At 43.2% G+C, this 20836-nt stretch overlaps 1 long non-coding RNA gene across 1 annotated transcript; it reads right to left on the bottom strand.

Moving 5' to 3' along the window:
* Positions 1-9913: 9913 nt before the first annotated feature.
* Positions 9914-11960, bottom strand: LOC119320060. Its single transcript, XR_005154746.1, has 3 exons — positions 11934-11960; positions 10791-10828; positions 9914-9976 (listed from the first exon to the last, which is right to left on the bottom strand). It is a non-coding gene; the product is annotated as an uncharacterized LOC119320060 (long non-coding RNA).
* Positions 11961-20836: the final 8876 nt, after the last annotated feature.

Below are 20836 nucleotides of genomic sequence, written 5' to 3'. Positions count from 1 at the left end.
GCATATCAATATATATATCCTGCACAAGTATGCCAATAGTTTCAAACAACAGATTAGAGAAGTATGTATGCTACGTTGTCATGATACGGGGACTTTCTGGTAGATGGCCTCGATATTTCCTCAAGCCATGAAAATGTACTATCATTTGCTTCTCATCAATGCCTGCAAATCTCTATGTCTCTCTCAACATAACGGATCATCACTAGACACTAAATTCTTCAATGGGAGCTTGCAAAATGCTCGCATTAGATCCCTCATTAGACACTATATGTTCATCACCAGGAGCATGTAAAATGTTTGCATCAAATCCTTCATTAGCAGTCTGTTCATTAGACACTTCAGGCTCCAGAACACCATGAGCTTGTATGTTTGCACCGGAAACTTGATTAGATACATCAGATTCAGTCAGTTCAGTATTGATTGGGGAGTTATAAAATAAGCAGAAATTGGTTTCATTTTCTCATAGATTCCCTACATACAAGAAGTTTTACAACACCGTCAGGTTTAACTATTGGCTAGCAATTGAACAGTTGAATTAGATATAATCACGGATGTGATGTACCCGCTCATAGCGCATGCTACTCTTGCAAGCTGTGATTGTCCGTTTGCGCAAGCTCGATGCCAGACTGTGCCGCCGCTGCTACCTCCCACGCAGGCTACACCCAGGGTTGGATCTTTATCTTCTTGTCCTTCCGTTCGCTTGAAGCCCGGCGACCTCCCTCCAACGAGGGCGCGAGGAAGTGTTGTGTCGGTCTCTCCGGCGGCTGCTAGGTTAGGAGCGAACCGGACACGAGGCTGGAGCGAACGAATTAGGATTTTTCCTACTGTCGATTGATATGGGAGGCGCTCGTTTGGGCCGTGAGCTTGCTATAGGGCATGCCTTGCACTTAAGTTATTGGCCCATCCAAATTGAGACATTTTTCTTCATTTTTTACATTGCCTGCTCGTGCGGTGGGACGAATAAAACTAGCCTGGGCCAACCTGGATGACTCAAACTAGGTGCACACTTTCCAGCCACTCGAGGAGGCCGCCCATACCAGCCCCTATGGTGGCATCGCCCCTTTTTTCATGTATGATTGGGGTAGCGAAAAATATTCCAGTGGCGCTTTTGATTTACCCACAGAATGGTTGAATTGTTTGTTTCTATGAAGTGAGTTCGCCAATAATGTGAAGGATGCCAGTCTTTTCATCCTATTGTAGATTGCTTAGATCTCGATATGCCAAATGTAATCGCATAAAATATATAGTAAAAGCCAGTGTGATGTGTGTGGCTACAACTAGTCTGACTACACGTCCTCATATAACATATCAAGGACGCACCATCTTACCAGATTAACCATTCGACGTACCAATGCAGTGTGGGAAGAAAGAAGTATTGGGACTGCGTATCCAAGCAATTGATGCCATGTACTCCTTCATAGAACCTTGTAAGCGAAAAAGAAGTTGGAGTGTGCATGTACAAAGAACTAGCGTAAGTTCAGTTACCTGCTTCTCGGAATTCAAGTTAGCCACTTATTGCAAAATTGTTGAATTACGTTTCTTGGCACAATTTAGTTTGCTACTGATTACATAATGCCATAGCCTGTTAATTCTATTATACACTGCGTCTATCTATGTCTTTGATACTTACTATTAATAATTACATGTTTGCCTGAACTTAAATAACTACTTAAGCATGTAGATAGCTGGTCATATGTACTTTTAGGGTGCAGCAGAGTTCACGTGTAATTTACGTTCTGATACCCTGTTTGTTTAAATGGTTTGCTGTTATCATTTGTAGCACCAGTAATGTTTGCATGTTTATAGATAGATAACTGTCAGGTTTATATGAGGGACACCGTATTTTTAACTTATATATGTGTTGGAATCATTTTGCTTACATCAAAGAAATTTCAGATGTCTGTGTTGCTTGTAAACGATAACGACTTGTTACTTTAATACGTTGCCCAGAACTTGTTAGTTTAAATAGTTCATGTGTAATTAAATACGTTGCCAAAACTGGTTAGTTTTACTAGTTCGATGTTAATTTCTTATGGCTCTCGCAAAACTTTATCTATTGATTGCTAACATTCAAGTTTGCAGGATCCAACTGAAACTCCGATGGCACAACATGTATGTTTTTAGTAAATTGTTGTTGTAATCATCTTACCAACTTCAAGTTTTCAAGATCCAATTGGAAGTCCAATTGCACAGTAGGTACATTTTCAAAAATATATTTGTGTAACGGGTTTGCTGTTGTAACTTGTTGCTCTAATCAAGTTACTGACTACTCAACTTTTCAGGATCCAAGAGAAACTCCAATGCCACAATAGGTTCCTTTTGCAAAACTTGTTTGTTTAACTGCTTTGCTGCTGCAACCGGTTGCTCTAATCATGTTACTGGCTACTCAACTTTACAGGATCCAAGAGAAACTCCAATGCCACAACAGGTACCTTTTGCAAAACTTGTTTGTTTAACTGCTTTGCTGACTACTTTCCAGCATCCAGTTGAAACTCTTTTATCCCTTGTTTGTTTAACTGGTTTGCTGTTATAACTCCCAGTTGAGATGTTTTGCTAACTTCAACTTTTTGGAATCCAATCAGAACTTTAATGGCAAAACAGGTTAGCCCAAGATCAGAGAGCGAGGTCCCCATGGACGTTGTATCATCCCACAGCAGTGGCACCGGCCCAATCGTGCATCATGAATTGCCAATTGCTGATGCTCTAGAGGCTAAACTAGTGGTAGAAAGAGATTCTGCTTCTGCACTTAGAGATGAAGTTGACATGTTGAGGAAACAAACAGCACAATCACAAGCAGTATTCAAGACAACCATTAAATATTTGGTGGATTTCAAAACGAAGCAAGCTGAGACTGACCGCATTGTTAAGGTCCTGAAGAAAAAGGAAATTAAATTCCCACTTGGTAAATCATAGGTGAAATGTTCTTTCCATCGTTGAATAACCTTTGTGTTGTTTGTTCATGTAATCAATCAAACAATTTGTTTTAGAGATCATGTAATAATTGTTTTTTGGTTTTTGGTTTGTAATTTTATTTGAGCACAAGTCTGTATTAATGGATAAGACTCGGAGACATTTCATTTTGCTTGTTGTCCAGACCTACAAATATGCCAATTGGGCTGAATGTGCATTCAACAATAATAGTAGTATAGATGGACCATAAGTGGCACGCATCGGAAAGGGCCAAGATGCTGTAGTAGCTTCGCTAAAAAAAGGATGCTGTTCTAGCAAAAAAAAGTACAATGGCCTGGCATATATATGTTAGTTGATATTATTGATCCATATACTCTATAAGTGTTTATATCTCTATTAGTTATGTACATTCTTGGTTGATTGACTCGGTATTTGAATCTTGATACATTGCTTGTCTACATATCTAAATGGGAGTACACATTATGCTGCGTGTGATATTTGAGTTGGACATAAAGTGTTCCAAATATTCGAATTCACCTTAAACTGGATTCTAGCTTCTGAATTTGAGTATCGGCATTTGTAAATCATATTCATATATGACAGTGGAATACATCTTTGTCGTGCTTTTGAAGATATATAAAAACACATAGAATGATTTATAAAGATTCATATAGGAATACAAAATGGATCAGAATTTAGTTGACATGGTAAACGTGGATCCTTATTGTCCTAGAGTTCGAAAGACGCGGCAAAATGTCCACTCCCACGTTGGCTGCCCGAAGCCAAGTGTTTGGGAGATGGAAATTACTGTCTACCCATTACACGGACAATCCATCGGCCTGATTTCCACTGCTCTCAATAGGGGTAGGTTGGTAACTCCAATTAGACGTGACATGATCGCCTCTGAGCCCATTCTGACAGGGTGGGTGCCAAACATGGGAGGCAAAACACATTTGATTCAAGCTCATCCGAAAGACCTCTGTTTCTCCCTCCATTTCCCCATTCATACATGGTGGGTGGCAAAACAAACTCGACTCAGCCGAAATTGATGTAGACAAATATTTTCAATAGGGGCAGGTTTGTAACTTCACTCAGATGTGACACAACCGCCCTACCTGTCAGCCTCGTTCATACACCGTGGGCGCCAACCATGGGCGCCAAAACACCCTCTCCTTGCCCAAAATCGCTCTGGGCAAATATCGACGAGATGCGAGATTACCGTCCTATCCCCAACTGACGAGATGTCCAAATTTTAAATGGGGGCTAAGTTCGTAACTTTCCCATATTTCAGACAGGTGCGTCCCAAAAACATGGTTCCCCGTACCTCTCCCTCCATTTTCCCATTCAGAGACCGTCCGCGCTAGAACACCATCCCCACACCAGCCTCCTCCGTCCGCCAACCCATCCATCGCCGCCGTCCTCCACCCCATCCATCGCCACCGTCCTCCACCATGCCGGAGCACCTACCAAGACCTCGTCGTCCACTTCTAGAGATGGACGTTTCTCATCCACGGTGATGGACTAAGAGCCTTGCATCGCGTCCTCTCGCTTCATCAGCGTTGTCGTCCTCTTTGCCGGGACCACTCACACGACCTTCTCTTCCACCGCAACAGGACTTATCCCCTGATGCACCCATCTACCGTCGCAGATCTGCTTCAACGCCACCGACAGCCATCGCACCCCCGATGCCTACACGGCACCGCAAGAGAGGTGGTACTTCATATCTCCTCAACTTTTTGATCTCAACCAGAAAATAGATTGTAACTTGGTTACTCTACTTTCTTTTCAGCTGTTAGAATTTAGTTCTTAGTTCGAAGCAAACAATGGATGCTAAATATCATTTCTACAGTTTGCAGCTTTAAATCTGCCATGGCACAGTCATAATATGGTTTAATTGATCATGCTTAGGGTTTAATTGATCATGTTGGTTCCGTGGTGGTTTCTTTAATAGAAATTGGAGGTGAAACCCTCTTTTGCTAAAGAAATGCTTAGGGTTTCCCCCTTTTATGATCACTATACAATCAAAATGCGTGCTTCGTGTCATAATAGCATTGCTCCACCCATCAAGCTAAACAAGCTTAGTTGTTCAAATACGAATTTGATATTATTAAAAAAGAGTCATTTAATTGGTCAGCTAAATGTTCCTAATTTAGTTTCGAAAATGCATGTTCGCCGCTCGGGTGTGTATCTCTAATGGTTGCCCATGGTGGGCCACGGCCCACCCTGGGATTTTGACTCGTCCCAGGCCCCGATTCCCCTCTGTTCTGCTGCGTGCTTCCGATCTCTACTCGCCCCCAACTGCCTGCCTCGTCGGCGACTTGCTGTCCCCGGATGGCATGACTCTAGGAGGAGACGCTGGACTAACAGGAGGTCAGTAGCCGCTTGCCCAATAGCGTCACCGCGGCCCAGGCGCACCGCCGTGCCTACCTTCACAATCCGTTTAGGGCTCAGGCATGCATCACCCACTAAGCCAACCCGATTTATCCCGAGATACGTCCTCAACACTCAGCAGCCACTCCTCATCACCCATTTTCTAATTGATTCATTACTTATTAGGAAGGACTGTCATTAGGGTTTGTTGTGTGCTGAGTGCTACCTAGACTTAATGGTTTAGATGTATTTCATTAGTCTTTAGTACCTGTAAAGTTCACAAGGTTTCAAAATTCCCGCCCTAGGAACAGACACTAGTCATTTTGGATTGTTAGTCGTAGTGACATTGACCCAGATTACTACTGCAGGCCAGGTTTGTTTACAATTTTACTTGTCTTTCTTCCTCATTCGATATGATATCCAATTATTCACCTCGATTAGTTGCAAACAATAAGTGCTAGACAAACTTCTTGATTCAGATTTTGGATGGTATCTTACTGCAATTACAATTCTGCATACTTGTCCTAGTAAGCTCACAAGTGAATGATTGATTCACTACATCTATATTCTTTTAGAGTGGACCACCCTGTTTCAAAATACTAGAACCGTAGACATGAGTGAATAGTATTTCTCTGCGTGATCTATTCCATCATGTGTAGGCAATGAACATTGCATTGTATAGAAAGAAAGTGTCATTTCCAGCTTTTACATAGGCTACGACCTTTTACATGGAATACAATCTTCCTAGTTGCTTTGTGTCACACTACCAACACTCCACCCTTGAAGCTAAACATTATGCCACTCATAATTCCTTACTTATTTGTTCAAATACGAATTTGATATGATTCTAATGTTCCTACTTCTGTTTTAAAATGTGTGTCTGCCTGTTATAGAGACATAAGGGGTTTGTATTTCTGTGTGTGGTCTGGTCAGCACGGTTGGGGGTGAACTTTGCATGTGCAGGGGTTTATAGGGAGACACTCTTCGAGTTGAATCCCAATGCATTCCATAGATAATCTGACTACTTTTTATGTTTTCATGAATCTCAGATTCTAAACAGCATCATAAATGATTATGAGCTTGCGCGCATGAAAAGAATAAAGTAGAACAATGCCATGGCTGTTAGACTTGGTATCAAGGGACTGAAATTAAGTCTGGATGCAATGCAATGCAAACGCTCTCCACCTATAGATTCATGCTCAGAATATGAACCTAACAGTGATTCTGAGCTAGAGGGAGACCTAAGTCAATGTAGCTCCCTAGTGGAGGAGTCATAGGCAGATGCCCTATCTTATTTGTCGGATTTCGGGTTCTGGCAAAACCCTTGAGGTTCAAACACTGGGCTGTGCACGAAGTTTTCCCCCTACCGAATCTCGCTCTTAGCCTTGCCGCGATCCCTAAGCTCAGATCGATGAACTCACAGCACAATAGACACAAGATTTATACAGGTTCGGGCCACAATTGTGGTGTAATACCCTCCTCCTATGTGGTGGTAGTGGATTGCCTCTTGGGCTGATGATGAACAGTACAAGGGAAGAACAGCCTCTTGAGGAGAGGTGTTCTTGAGCTGGTGTGGTGTTCGGAGAGGAATTGATCGATCCCCTCTTCTGTGGTGGCTAGTCCTATTTATAGAGGCCCTGCTCCTCTCCCCAAATATTGAGCGGGAAGGGATCCAACAACGGTCAATCGAAAGGGGACATCTAGTACAAGCTATCCTGACTAAAGGTGGTCTTCGCCTGTCAAAGGCGCTGGTGATGACGTCGTCTTGGGCTCCACGATGACCTCCGTCATGTCATCTTGCTGGTCTTGGTCTTGTTGCACCGATATGGAAACCTTTGTCTAGTGCCTCGGTACTCCGCTCTTGCGCTTGCCCCCTTAGCACCAAAGGGGAAACGAGGACACTGCATGTGCTGGCGCCCGCCTGGCCTTGGTCGTCATGGCTTGCGTCACGGGAACCTTGCGAGCTACCCCTTGCCTTGATCTCTCCACCTCCTCGCGAGCCTGCCTGGTGAGGCCACTCCTGAGGGGGCCTTGCGTCGTCCGCCCCGCGAGGCTTTGCTTTGCTTCTACTTTGTTGCACTGCCATTAGCTCAGTTTACACATCGTGTATGTAAATAGGCCTTGCGTATCCATTTTCAGTACATATTCCTTCTGTCATCATACCATATTTATCCATTCAAATGGTGTTCTTGTGTATCAGACGTTCAAAAGGAGGAGAGCGATTGCTGATCGCAGAGGAGCACAAGCAAAGTATTTGGAAAAGGTAGTGACACCTTATAAATCAAATAGCCCATTAGGTGTAGTTGCAATATCACCTGACCCACAAAACACCCCCAACTCTAGCAGACTCTAGCCCTACTACACTAGTCATTTCTGATGCTCCAACTCGGCAGACCCCAACTGCAGCAAACAGTATGATGATACCAGTTGACATAGCACCAGCTCTACGACGCAAAACCCCCATTCCAGCAAAGAGTACACAAAATACAGTTGCCAAATCCCTTTTCGAACCAGAGAGAGCCCCAATTGCAGCAAATCGGACCCCTGATCCATTTCTTCCCAGTTTAGAAGACGAAGCTTATATTGTTGTCAGGAACTTTGTGCGCATCTTTCCTCATAGAAAGATTATACCGCAGACACAGAACAATTTCCAGTCTCCCACCGCATATTACACGTAAGTAATGTACTAATTTTATTCATGGTAATTATTGCATATGTTTCTGCTTACAGAAGACAGAAGATTTCATTCTTTTAAATAGGCGAGGACCAAACTGGATTGTCAAGACGAGCAAGTGTTGGTTGCGCTTTTCAAGCACTTGTTGATGAAGTATCGTTCCTACCTGAGGCAAGCGCACTTCAATGGCAAGCCTCTAAACGAAATTTCTGTAAAGTCTCCGGTGCTACATTTATCCGACAGTGACTGGAATAAAATTGTTACACATTGGTCTCGTTTGCAGCGTAAGGTACTGTCTATGATATCACATCACAATTTGAACTACATTTCTGCATTTGCCTTAACGTCTCACTTGTACGAAAACTGTTAGCAGAAGAACATTCATTCTCAAGGGACCACAGAATCTCGCAACTATACTACACATTGCATTGCTCTTGTGAGTACCTCTTGCCCTGTATGACCATACTTACTTTCATAGTTATTTGATTATGTAGCATCACTGCACATGTTAGCCTCGTTATCGTCCATTTGGTGGACATTATAATATCCATATGGACTCTTACATAAATTTAGAGTCAACCCAATGCTTTTGAAGAGGTTTAGCTCTGCAGTCCTCTTGTAAGGACTGAACATCATCTATCACTGTACTTACATTAACAACTACTCCCTCTGTTCCATAATATAAGAATGTTTTGTACAGTACACTAGTGTTCAAAACACTCTTGTATTATGGGAAGACGGATTGGTTCATTGTGTAGCATTCTGCATCTTATCTCCCTCGCCCACCATTTACTAAAAAATATCAAATCTATATTTAATCTTACCAAAAACTTGAATACACAGACAATGTCAATGCAGAAGTGTAGCCCATTGCTCTTGTCTGTACATTTTGTCCTGTAACGCTTGTACTTCCAGGGATTGGTAGTTGGTTATGTAGCATCAATCTGCATCTTATCTTCATTATCCCCTATCCCTTCTAGTATTATCATATCTATAATTACTCTCTACAAAATGTAGAGTACATGCAATACTTATGAAGAAGATTATGTGCTGAAATTCTTGAGTTATCCTTCCCTTGACATGGAGGAGGGCATTATAAAGTCGGTGTTAACTGTTAATGTATGTCAGTCCTTCTAAATCCTTTATTGTCAACTGTTGTTTAATTTGCTCATACTCCCTATCGTTTACTGCTGATTGTTTTGCTGTTTCTATCAAAATGCATGTTCGCAAGAATCCTAAGTTCCAAGTTTTACTTGTAAAACCAAATTCCTTATTCATACCATGCACATTACTCAATACTCCCTATAGTATGCTTATTTTTGTGGATCTATAATCCAGTGTGTGAAGAAGCAGCCCACGTTTGCACCTTGTCATCTCCTGTTTTATCTTACTGATGTGGCTGTGACACTACACCACAACACAGATGCAAAGGCAGGAAAACTGTCGAGACAAGGCACTTACAAGGGCAGTCAAACTGCCGAGAATGTTTTTCTCCCGGCAGATAGAACTGCCACGAGAACGGCTGCCGGGGATTAAAATTCCCGGCAGATAGGGATGTGCCGGCAGTTTTTATGCCATCATGCTCAAACTTCTCCCAGCAGTTCCTCTTCTCCTGGCAGATATTTTTTGTCGGCAATCAATAGCTTTCCCGGCAGATGATGGGCCAATGGTGCCAAGTATCCCAATTAATAAGGCTATTACACTCTGGTATTACATTTATTTCACATTTACATACACACCCCGATTCGAAAGATGACATCCATTCAAATAAAGCAAAAAGGTTATGCAGATGCACATCGCATATATATTATAAAGTCTGATCATCAAACATTTTACAATCTATGCAATTCATTGATTACACATGAAGACTTCCCTCATAATTTAGCATCTATAGTCTCTAGACATCCAACAGTACAAGATGTAACAAACACAAAGAGTAAAGCATATAAGTTCTTCTATGTGAGCTCACGGCATATGGTTACGGCAAGGCGTCTTAACGAATCTTACAGGAACATTTTCAACCTGGACAGGAAGACATCAAATCACAAGTCATGTACTCCCTCCGTCCCAAAATTCTTGTCTTAGATTTGTCTAAGTACGGATGTATCAAGTCACGTTTTAGTATTAGGTACATCCGTATCTAGACAAATCTAAGACAAGAATTTTGGGACGGAGGGAGTTTTAGAAAACATTATATCCATTACATTTATTACGATACTCAGAATCTACAAAGATGCACCGCCCAACATTTTCTCGACAAATTTCCCTTAAAGGCATCGAGTGAATATTCGATTTAATAAAAAGCTAAAAAATGTCCGCAGTTTCAAGCCTGGGCACATGAATTAAGCACATCTAGTTTCCCTTCCTGGAAAGCATGACAATAGTTTCAGGTCTGGACAAATAATTAAACCCGTAACGGCATGGTGTGATTGCCTCTAATATTAAGTTTAGTTTCCTGAAAGTGAAGACTCATCAAACTCTGTTTGAAAAAACTACACATAAGACAATAGGAACTACATTCGAGAAAAAAGTGCCATCCACAATCTGTATAAATTTTTGACATCATAGGATCTAGTATTTTTGTATGAGCACACAAAGGCAACTAGTACAACAACAAAAATCAAATATTTTTCCAGCATTAACTGACAGAAGTATAGAAACTAAAATGTTTGGTGTTAGGTTTAAATCAAAAGAACATACAGAGTTTTCTTAAAGGCATATATCATGGTATTCAGGTGTGAGCTTCTGAGAGGTCAGAGGAAATAAAAGAACATTTTCAATGCTACTTTACAAAGAGAAAAAGACCAGTCGGATATGAGAGAACCGTAGAAAATACCCTTTCACCAATCAGATCGCAAAGTAGTATCATGATTCCTGAAGAACACAAACAAACATGCAAATTAGATCGGTGCAACCATTGCAGTCATAGATACAGAAAATTAATCAAGAAATTCCAAAGTTTACTAGATACAACTGTACTGCCGATTAAAAGTTTACTTCTCAAATAATGATGAAGATCTGTGTTGAAGTGTAGTATATTGGACCTTCAATCTCACAACACTGTAAGAGTAGTATACTGTAAGTTTAAAAGCTAAATACTGCCCGGACTTTCATCTTACAGCACCGTTATGTATGGCCTTGTTAGAGTGGAAGAACTAGACAGGACATTCAGGATGTTTTGTCAGATGGAAATGGTACGGCCTTGCTCCAGTTTACGCAGCAATACAATAGCCTTCCAATTTTGTGTAAAATTGAATTAATGAGGAAAGCTCTGCATAGCGTACAATCAAATAAACTAAATAACCATCATAAATTCACACTATTGGCTGCTACACACTTGATAGTTAAAGACAATAGCCAAGAGCTCAAATTGTCACCCAAGGCCACTTATCTAGTTCACTATAATTAGAATCCACCATTATAAGTTGGTACAATTTTATCTAGTCCAGTTTCAGGCCTGGACACACAAATTAAGCACATCTAGTTGCCTAGTAAGAATTTACCAGTACTGGCAGGCAGAGGCATGGCTGACCGCCGACAACTTTTTACATACTACGCTGTAAAGAGGCCAAATAAGATATGAGAAGAAGATTTTTTTTATATGTATACAATCATGATCTTGTGAAAAACTTGATTCCTTTGCTAGAGACCTTGCTAATTCTAATCATAAACCATTATATAAGGTCATATACTTACTGTATTCGAAACAAAGTAATTTTTCACTGTATCTTGTTAGCATAGCAACCATTAATCTAAGCAGGCATAACTCTGAGGCAATGACTTACTAGGTTAGAAAGCTTATGTACTAGTATTAAAGAGTAATAGATATACACCTACTTCAGGCTGGTTATGTTACTTTCTACAGTGGAGCTAACTATGGCATTATAATCTCCATTTTTTATCGAGGGCTGCATTTAACACCCCACCATTTAACATCAAAGATTCTGAATACAAAATGATAATAGTATGAGCACCATACTCATCTCGACAACATCATCAGACCATCTCTCGTATCGTACTGCACTGTATGTTCCTTCCAAGATTCCATCAAGCAGCTGAAAAATTAATGTTGGAAAAAATTGTGGTAGCATGAGGAAAATAATTGACTTAACATTGCATATTATCCTGAAATAACAGTCAGCCATAGTGAGTAAACTGTCTCGAGCTATATAACAAATGTCTTCAGTTGTGCAATGTTTGAACCTGAATAAAAAAAGATGGATCCATGTACCTAAAAAGGGTGCATACAGGCCATGTATAGCTTCTATGACATGTCTTCTTGATGGATGTATGCTTAGTTTATCATGAGATGCTCTGTAGTGAGTGCATCGAGCTCACGAAGGTGCCTTCGTAATTATGTCAATGCCATGCCTTGTTTGCTGAATCTGTTAACGAAACTTGCTATGTTTACGTGGGTGCCATCATATTTTCTGATCCCTTTTGGCTTATGGTCAGTAAGGGACTTTTGATCTATCCTTTGAGTAGATTCATGCCATGCCTTGTTTTGCTATTATAAGTTCCTATAGCATGTTGAAAACTTGCTCTGAACATTACTTCGTGATGCTGTTTATGCCATGTCCAAACTGATATTTTTTGCACTTTCTCCATGCTTGTTTGAACATGTTATGATGTGATTTAGCCGTAGCTCAGTGTTCCTCTTTTGTAAAGCATCTCCTGTAGATCATTGCCATATGCTTTGTTTTTATGTTGGGGTGCTGTAGCATAGTTTCTTGTTGCATGCTAAGTAACATCGTGTTGTTAATCGCAGCTTTGTGTCATTCTTGTCTTGCCATTTGCAAACCGTGCATCCATTCCCGATGATCTTTATATTGATTTCAACCGAAATCATCTCATCTTTCCAGCGGCATACTTGGTTTGCCAAGTTGATGCCTTGTTCATCCTTTTTCCTCCCGAAGCACGCATATGCATCGCATATCACATCTCGCATATCATGACATGTATTGCATCATGTTGCTTGTGCTTTGCATCGTGATTTATTGTGGTTCCTTTGCTTGTGTTCTTGCTTTGGGTAGAGCCGGGAGACGAGTACGTGCATGAGGAACCTGTTGAGTACGCTAACGAGGATGAAGCCTTCGACAACTCTGAGAACCTTGCAGGCAAGATGACCATACCTTCGATATCACTTCTATCTTTGCTTGCTAGTACTCGCTCTATCGCTATGTTAGCTCTACTTGCCATTGTTTACCATGCCTACCTATTGCCATGTCAAACCTCTAACCATCCTGTCCTAGCAACCGTTGTTTGGCTATGTCACCGCTTTTGCTCAGCCCCTCTTATAGCATTGTTAGTTGCAGGTGAAGATGAAGTTTGTTCCTGGTCGGAACATGGATATTTTGGGATATCACAATATTTCCTGTTTAAATTAAAGCACCTTATATACTTGGTAAAGGATGGAAGGCTCGGCATTATGCCTGGTGACTTGTTCCACTCTTGCCGCCCTAGTTTCCGTCATACCGGTGTTATGTTCCTTGATTTTGCGATCCTTACACGGTTGGGTGATTTATGGGACACCCTTAACAGTTTGCTTTGAATAAAACTCCTCCAGCAAGGCCCAAACTTGGTTTTACCATTTTCCACCTAAGCCATTTTCCCTTGGGGTTTCGCGAGCCCAGGGGTCATCTTTATTTAACCCCCTGGGCCAGTGCTCCTTCGAGTGTTGGTCCAACCTGGGCGATGTCCGGCGTCCCCTGGGCAACCAGGGTCTATACCAACCCGACGTCTTGCCCATCCGGTGTGCCCTAAGAACGAGATACGTGCGACTCCTATCGGGATTTGTCGGTACATCGGGCGGCTTTGCTGGTCTTGTTTTACCATTGTCGAAATGTTTTGCGAACCGGGATTCCGAGGCTGATCGGGTCTTCCCGGGAGAAGGTTTATCCTTCGTTGACCATGAGAGCTTGTGATGGGCTAAGTTGGGACACCCCTGCAGGGTATATAATCTTTCGAAAGCCGTGCGGTTATGAGGCAGATGGGAATTTGTTAATGTCTGGTTGTAGATAACTTGACACTTGACTTCATTAAAATGCATCAACCGCGTGTGTAGCCGTGATGGTCTCTTCTCGGCGGAGTCCGGGAAGTGAACACGGTTTGTGTTATGCTTGACGTAAGTAGTTTCAGGATCACTTCTTGATCGCTTCTAGTTTCTCGACCGACGCGTTGCTTCTCTTCTCGCTCTCACTTGCGTATGTTAGCCACCATATATGCTTAGTGCTTGCTGCAGCTCCACCATATTACCCCTTACCTTCCTATGAGCTTAAATAGTCTTGATCTCGCGGGTGTGAGATTGCTTAGTCCCCGTGGCTCACAGATTCTACCAAAACAGATGCAGGTGCCGAGGATACTGGCGCAGATGGCACAACTGAGCTGAAGTGGGAATTTGTTGAGGCCCTTGGTCGTTACTATGTATCGTTTCCAGATGATCAGTAGAGGAGCCCAGTCAGGACGATCGGGGATCTAGCATTTGGGGTTGTCTTCTTTTCATTTGAATTTGACCGTAGCCGATCTATGAGTGTACTTTGAATGATGTATGAACTTAAATTATGTATTGTGTGAAGTGGCAATTGTAAGCCAACTCTCTTTATCCCATTCTTGTTCATTACATGGGATTGTGTGAAGATGACCCTTCTTGCGACAAAACCACCATGCGGTTATGCCTCTAAGTCGTGCTTCGACACGTGGGAGATATAGTCGCATCGTGGGTGTTACAAGTTGGTAATCAGAGCCATCCCCGACTTAGGAGCCCCCTGCTTGATTGTTTGCTGGCGATGTTGAGTCTAGAACAAAAATGTTTTGAGTCTTAGGATTATATATATCGGAGAGTAGGATTCTTTTTACTCCTCAGTCCCTTTGTCGCTCTGGTGAGGTCTCCTGACGTAGATGTTTTGACTTTCCTCTTCTCAAATTTCACTAAAAAAATTAGGATCACGCGGGTATCTTGGAATCGTTCCGATGGTTTTGTGATGAGAACATTGTTCTTGGTGCCTCCTGACATTTAGGGGCTGTGGCAGTGTCCCGGGGAGTTGAGCTCTGAGGTGTTGTCGTCACAATTTTATCGTTGCAGTTCTGGAATACCTGAGCTTTGCCAACATCGAAAATCTCTTTTGTACAGTTGTTCGTGAGATAATCCCGATAACCCAGTACTGGGGCGAGCTCGGGAGTATTGCCATAACTCGTATAACAGATGCTTTTCGAAGGTTGAGGTACATGATTTCCGAAGTTTTCTTGGTTATGTGTTGACGGATGGATACAGCTGGATGTAGGGATTGTTAGTTTGGGTGAGATATATTGCTTCCCCTGTATCCCCAACACCTGATTGCATAACCGGAAAGTTTCGGGAGTTTATAGGTGGGATTCAAGTAGCTCTAGCATTTCTTCCGCGGATATTTGGTTTGTGATTGGGTAATCCTTACCACTTATTTGTTCCAGTTGTACCTTGTTTATTTCATTCATCAATCTCTATTCAAGTGGCTTCTCACCTTTATGGATGTGTGATGTTTGCTTTGGAATTCATTCGTTCATTCTTGTTCGAATGTTTATTGTGAAGACTATATGTTGCAATTTCTATCCGTTGATTCAACTTGTCTATCTGTCTATCAAGATGCTAACGGATGTCACCCTCTCAGGATGGCTTCGGCAACGCGTCAGAATCCGGAACGCAATGATGGGAGTCAGGCGAACCCTCCACCTCCACCTCCGCCTCCGGAGGCATGGCAAGCTTTGATGGCAGCCTCTAACGCCCATGCTCAGATGATGATTCATCTCATGCAAGAGCGCAACCAAGGCCAAGGCAACCAAGGGAATCAAGGTCAAGGGCAGTTCAATCATCAGCCTCTATTTCCTACCCTCAACCAATTCCTTGCAAATCAGCCGAAGTCTTTCAGCTACTGTGTCGAGGCCACAGACGCCGATGATTGGCTCGTGGATATCAACAAGCATTTTGAATGCAGCAATGTCAGGCCTGAGGACTATGTCAAGTTCGCTTCTTTTCAGCTCAAGGATCAGGCAGCTGATTGGTTCCAGCAATACAAGGATTCCAGAGGTGGTCGAGTGATTACTTGGACTGATTTCTGTCGGGACTTTAAAGCTCACCATATTCCTACTAGTGTTGTTGAGAGCAAGCGAGAGGAGTTCTGCAATCTCAAGCAAGGCAACATGTCAGTGTACGAATACAACAAGCAGTTTCAGAAACTTGCTCGCTTCGCTAAGCAAGATGTTCCTGATGAGAAGAGTATGATCTATCAGTTCAGAGGTGGCCTTAGAGAGGATCTGCAGTTAGCTCTTGTTCTTGTTGAGCCTACTCAGTTTGATCAATTCTACAATATGGCACTCAAGCAAGAAGGTGCTCATCTCAAGTGTGAGGCTTCTAAGAAGAGAATCAGAGATGCAGTGCAGTCTTCTTCTTCCTCACAAGTGGCAGCTAAGCAACAGAAGTTCTATCTTCCTCCTCCTCCGTTTCGTCAGCCTTACCAGCAGAAGAACTCAGGTGGTCGTGGATCTTCCCACCCACCCAACCCAAGCTATCAGAACAAGTCTCAGCCTCAAGCTTCAAAGTTAAATGCTCCTTATCACCGTCCGCTCTCAGAAGTGACTTGCAACAAGTGCCAGCAGAAAGGTCACTACGCGAACAAATGCTTCAATCAAAGGCGCCTTCCTCCTCCTCCTCCTGTGAGATCTTCAAGCAATGATGTGGTCAAGCATAATCCAAAGTCTGCAAAGGTGAACATGATGAATGCAGCTCAGGCAGAGGATTCTTCAGATGTGATCATGGGTAATCTTCCAGTTAATGATATTCCTGCAAAAGTTTTATTTGATACGGGTGCTTCTATTTCATTCATATCAAAGCCTTTTGCATCCATGCACGATTTGCATATTGTTGATCTACCTAAGCCGATAGCGGTTTCCTCTCCGGGTTTATTCATGAACACCAAAATGATGGCTCCAGATGTTTCTATCAAGATGGGCGACTATAGATTTCTATCTTCTCCAATGGTTCTTGGCGACTCTGATATTGATCTAGTTCTTGGGATGGACTGGCTTTCTAGGCACAAGGCTTAGCTTGATTGTGCTGCCAGGCAAATTCAATTGACACACCCTTCTGAGGATGTTATCATCTATGCCGCTCGTGATGAAACCATTCGGTTGTTTTCTCTCAATGAGAAGGGCGAGCTGGATGCTATTTCTCAAATTCCAGTCGTTTGTGAGTACTAAGATGTCTTTCCAGAAGAGCTTCCGGGTATGCCTCCTCATCGGCCAGTCGAGTTCATTATTGATCTTGAGCCTGGAACTGAACCCGTTTGCAAGCGTCCATACAAGCTTGGACCCAAGGAGCTGAAGGAATTGAAGAAGCGGCTCAATGAACAAGAGCGTCTGGGTTTGATCAGACCGAGTTCATCCCCTTGGGGTTGTGGAGTTCTTTTTGTCCAGAAGAAGGATGGCATGGATCGACTTTGCGTCGATTACCGTCCATTGAACAAGAAGACAATCAAGAACAAGTATCCACTTCCCAACATCAACGAGCTTTTCGAGCAACTCAAAGGGGCTAAAGTCTTCTCCAAGCTTGACCTTCGTATGGGGTATCACCAGATTCGCATTCGTGAACAAGATATTCCCAAGACAGCATTTAGAACAAGCTATGGTTCTTATGAATATACTGCCATGTCTTTCGGCCTTGTCAATGCTCCTCCAACATTCTCTCGCATGATGAACTTTATCTTCAACCCCTACACCAATGAATTTGTTCTGGTGTATCTCGATGATATTTTGGTCTTCTCCAAGAATAAGCAGGATCATGCCAAACATTTGCGATTGGTGCTCGACAAGCTCAGAGAGCATCAATTCTATGCGAAGTTTTCCAAATGTGAGTTCTGGCTTGATGAAGTTCTTTACCTTGGCCACATCATCTCCGCCAAGGGAATTGCTGTTAATCCGGCGAAGGTGTCTGCAGTTGTGAATTGGGAACCTCCTCAGAATGTCAAACAGCTCCGCAGTTTTCTTGGTCTTGCAAGCTATTGCCAAAGATTCGTTTAGAACTTCTCAAAGATTACAAAGCCTCTTTCCAACCTCCTCCAGAAGCATGTCAAGTATGTCTGGACGCCTGAGTGTGATGTCGCTTTCAACACCCTCAAAGAGAAGCTAGTCACAGCTCCTGTTTTGACTCCTCCTGATGAATCCAAGCCATTCGAAGTTTTCTGTGATGCTTCCCTTCAAGGTCTCGGTGCTGTGTTGATGCAAGAGAAAAAAGTTGTGGCCTATACCTCTCGTCAGTTGAAGCCCAACGAAAAGAACTACCCCACTCATGATCTTGAGTTGGCGGCAGTTGTCCATGCATTGATAACATGGAGACATCTCTTATTGGGAAGGCAAGTGGACATTTTCACCGATCACAAGAGCCTCAAGTATATCTTCACTCAACCCAACCTTAACCTCAGGCAAACTCGATGGGTCGAAATGATTCAAGAGTACAATCCGAGAATTGAATATACTCCTGGTAAGGCGAATGTGATTGCAGATGCTCTGAGCAGAAAGGCTTATTGCAACAGTCTAATTCTCAAGCCGTTTCAACCGGATCTCTGTGAAGCCTTCCGCAAGCTGAATCTTCAAGTTGTTCCTCAAGGCTTTCTTGCCAACCTCATAGTCTCTCCTACTTTGGAAGATCAAATTTGTGAGGCACAACTCCTGGATACCATGGTGAAGAAGGTGAAACGTGGTATTGACAAGGGCATTCCCAAATACAAGTGCTATCGCTTGGATGACAAAGATACTCTTTTCTTCGAGGATCGAATTGTGGTTCCAAAAGGTGATCTGAGAAAATTCATCATGAATGAGGCACACAATTCCCTCCTATCCATTCATCCTGGAAGTACAAAGATGTACCATGACCTCAAGCAGTCATATTGGTGGACTCGAATGAAGCGAGAAATTGCTCAATTTGTGAATGAATGTGATGTCTGCAGAAGAGTGAAAGCAGAACACCAAAGACCAGCTGGTCTCCTCCAACCTCTTGCTATTCCGGAATGGAAGTTTGACCATATCGAGATGGACTTCGTGACTGGTTTTCCTAAGTCCAAGCGTGGAAATGATGCTATCTTCGTTGTCATTGACAAGCTTACCAAAGTGGCTCATTTTCTTCCTATCAAAGAATCTATCACAGCAGCTCAGCTGGCAGAGCTATACACCTCTAGAATTGTCTCCTTGCACGACATTCCACAATTGATATCTTTAGATCATGGAAGCATCTTCACTTCTAAGTTCTGGGACTCCTTTCAGACGACCATGGGCACCAACATTCGTTTCAGCACAGCTTTCCATCCTCAAACAAGTGGCCAAGTCGAGTGAGTCAATCAAATTCTTGAAGATATGCTCAGGGCTTGTGTCATCTCTTTCGGTGTGAAGTGGGAAGATTGTCTTCCATATGCCGAGTTCTCCTACAACAACAGCTTCCAAGCGAGTTCGGGCAAGGCCCCATTCGAAGTTCTCTATGGCAGAAAGTGCCGTACTCCTCTCAACTGGTCTGAGACAGGTGAACGCCAACTTCTTGGCAACGACTTGATCACAGAAGCCGAAGAAATGTGCAAAGTCATTCGTGAGAATCTCAAAGCCGCGCAATCGCGCCAAAAGAGTTACTATGATAGCAAGCACTGTGACTTGGCTTTTGAAATCGAAGACCATGTCTACCTCCGCGTCTCTCCAATGAAAGGCACTCGTCGCTTCGGTATCAAAGGGAAGCTTGCCCCTAGATATGTGGGTCCTTTCAAGATCATTGGCAAAAGAGGCGACCTCGCCTATCAACTTGAGCTTCCATCCAACTTTGCAAACGTGCACGATGTATTTCACGTCTCACAGCTTCGCAAGTGCTTCAAGACTCCTGAGCGCGCTATCAACATCGAAGAAATAGACCTCCAAGAAGATCTCTCTTATCATGAGCACCCCGTTGCTATTCTTGAAGAAACTGAGCGCAAGACTCGCAACAAGTCAATCAAATTCCTGAAAGTGAAGTGGTCACACCATTCCGACCGAGAAGCCACCTCGGTGAGCGAGGATCACCTCCGTTACGAATATTCGGGGTTCTTTCAGTCCTAGATCTCGGGACGAGATCCTCTTGTAGTGGTGGAGTGTTGTAACACCCCGGATGTAACTTTCCATCTTTGTAACTCCAACTCTTGCCATTTTTGGCCATGCGATATGATTATTTCCTCCGTGGTTGGGTTTTGTCTTTTGTTTTGCATTTTATTCATGTCATGCATATAATATCATGTCATCATGTGCATTCCATTTTGCATACGTGTTCGTCTCATGCATCCGAGCATTTTCCCCGTTGTCTGTTTCGCAATCCGACACTCCCACATGCACCGGCGCACCCCTCTTGTCTCTTTTCATGTGCGGGTGTTAAACGTTCTCGGAATGGACCGAGTCTTGCCAAGTGGCCCTGGTATAGCACCGGTAGACCACCTGTCAAGTTTCGGGTCATTTGGAGCTCGTTTGGTACTCCAACGGCTAACCGCACTCTCGCAAAGGCCTCTTTTGTGTTGCAGCCCAACACCCCTCCAATACAGCCCAATAACCCATCTAAGTCACTTCCATGCTCTCCGTCGTCGGATCACGATCGTGTGGGCGAAAACCGCACCCCATTTGGACACTCCTAGCTCCCTCTACCTATAAATATAGCCTCTCCCCGAAATTCACGAGCAAACCCTAGACGAAATCGTCCCTGTCGCCACCGAACACGTCCGCCCGCCGCCGGACAAATCCCACCGCCGCCCGCGTCCAATCGCAGCTCGCCACATGGCCGCTCCGCCACCCCCGCGCCGCCGGCCCGCCAGGCCCGCGAGAGGCCCGCCCGGCCCGCGCGCCCGCCGCCGCTCG

The sequence above is a fragment of the Triticum dicoccoides genome, chromosome 6B (genome assembly GCF_002162155.2).
Source record: "Triticum dicoccoides isolate Atlit2015 ecotype Zavitan chromosome 6B, WEW_v2.0, whole genome shotgun sequence".
NCBI classification, from domain to species: Eukaryota; Viridiplantae; Streptophyta; class Magnoliopsida; order Poales; family Poaceae; genus Triticum; species Triticum dicoccoides.
This window is presented reverse-complemented; position numbering and strand designations above follow the sequence as displayed.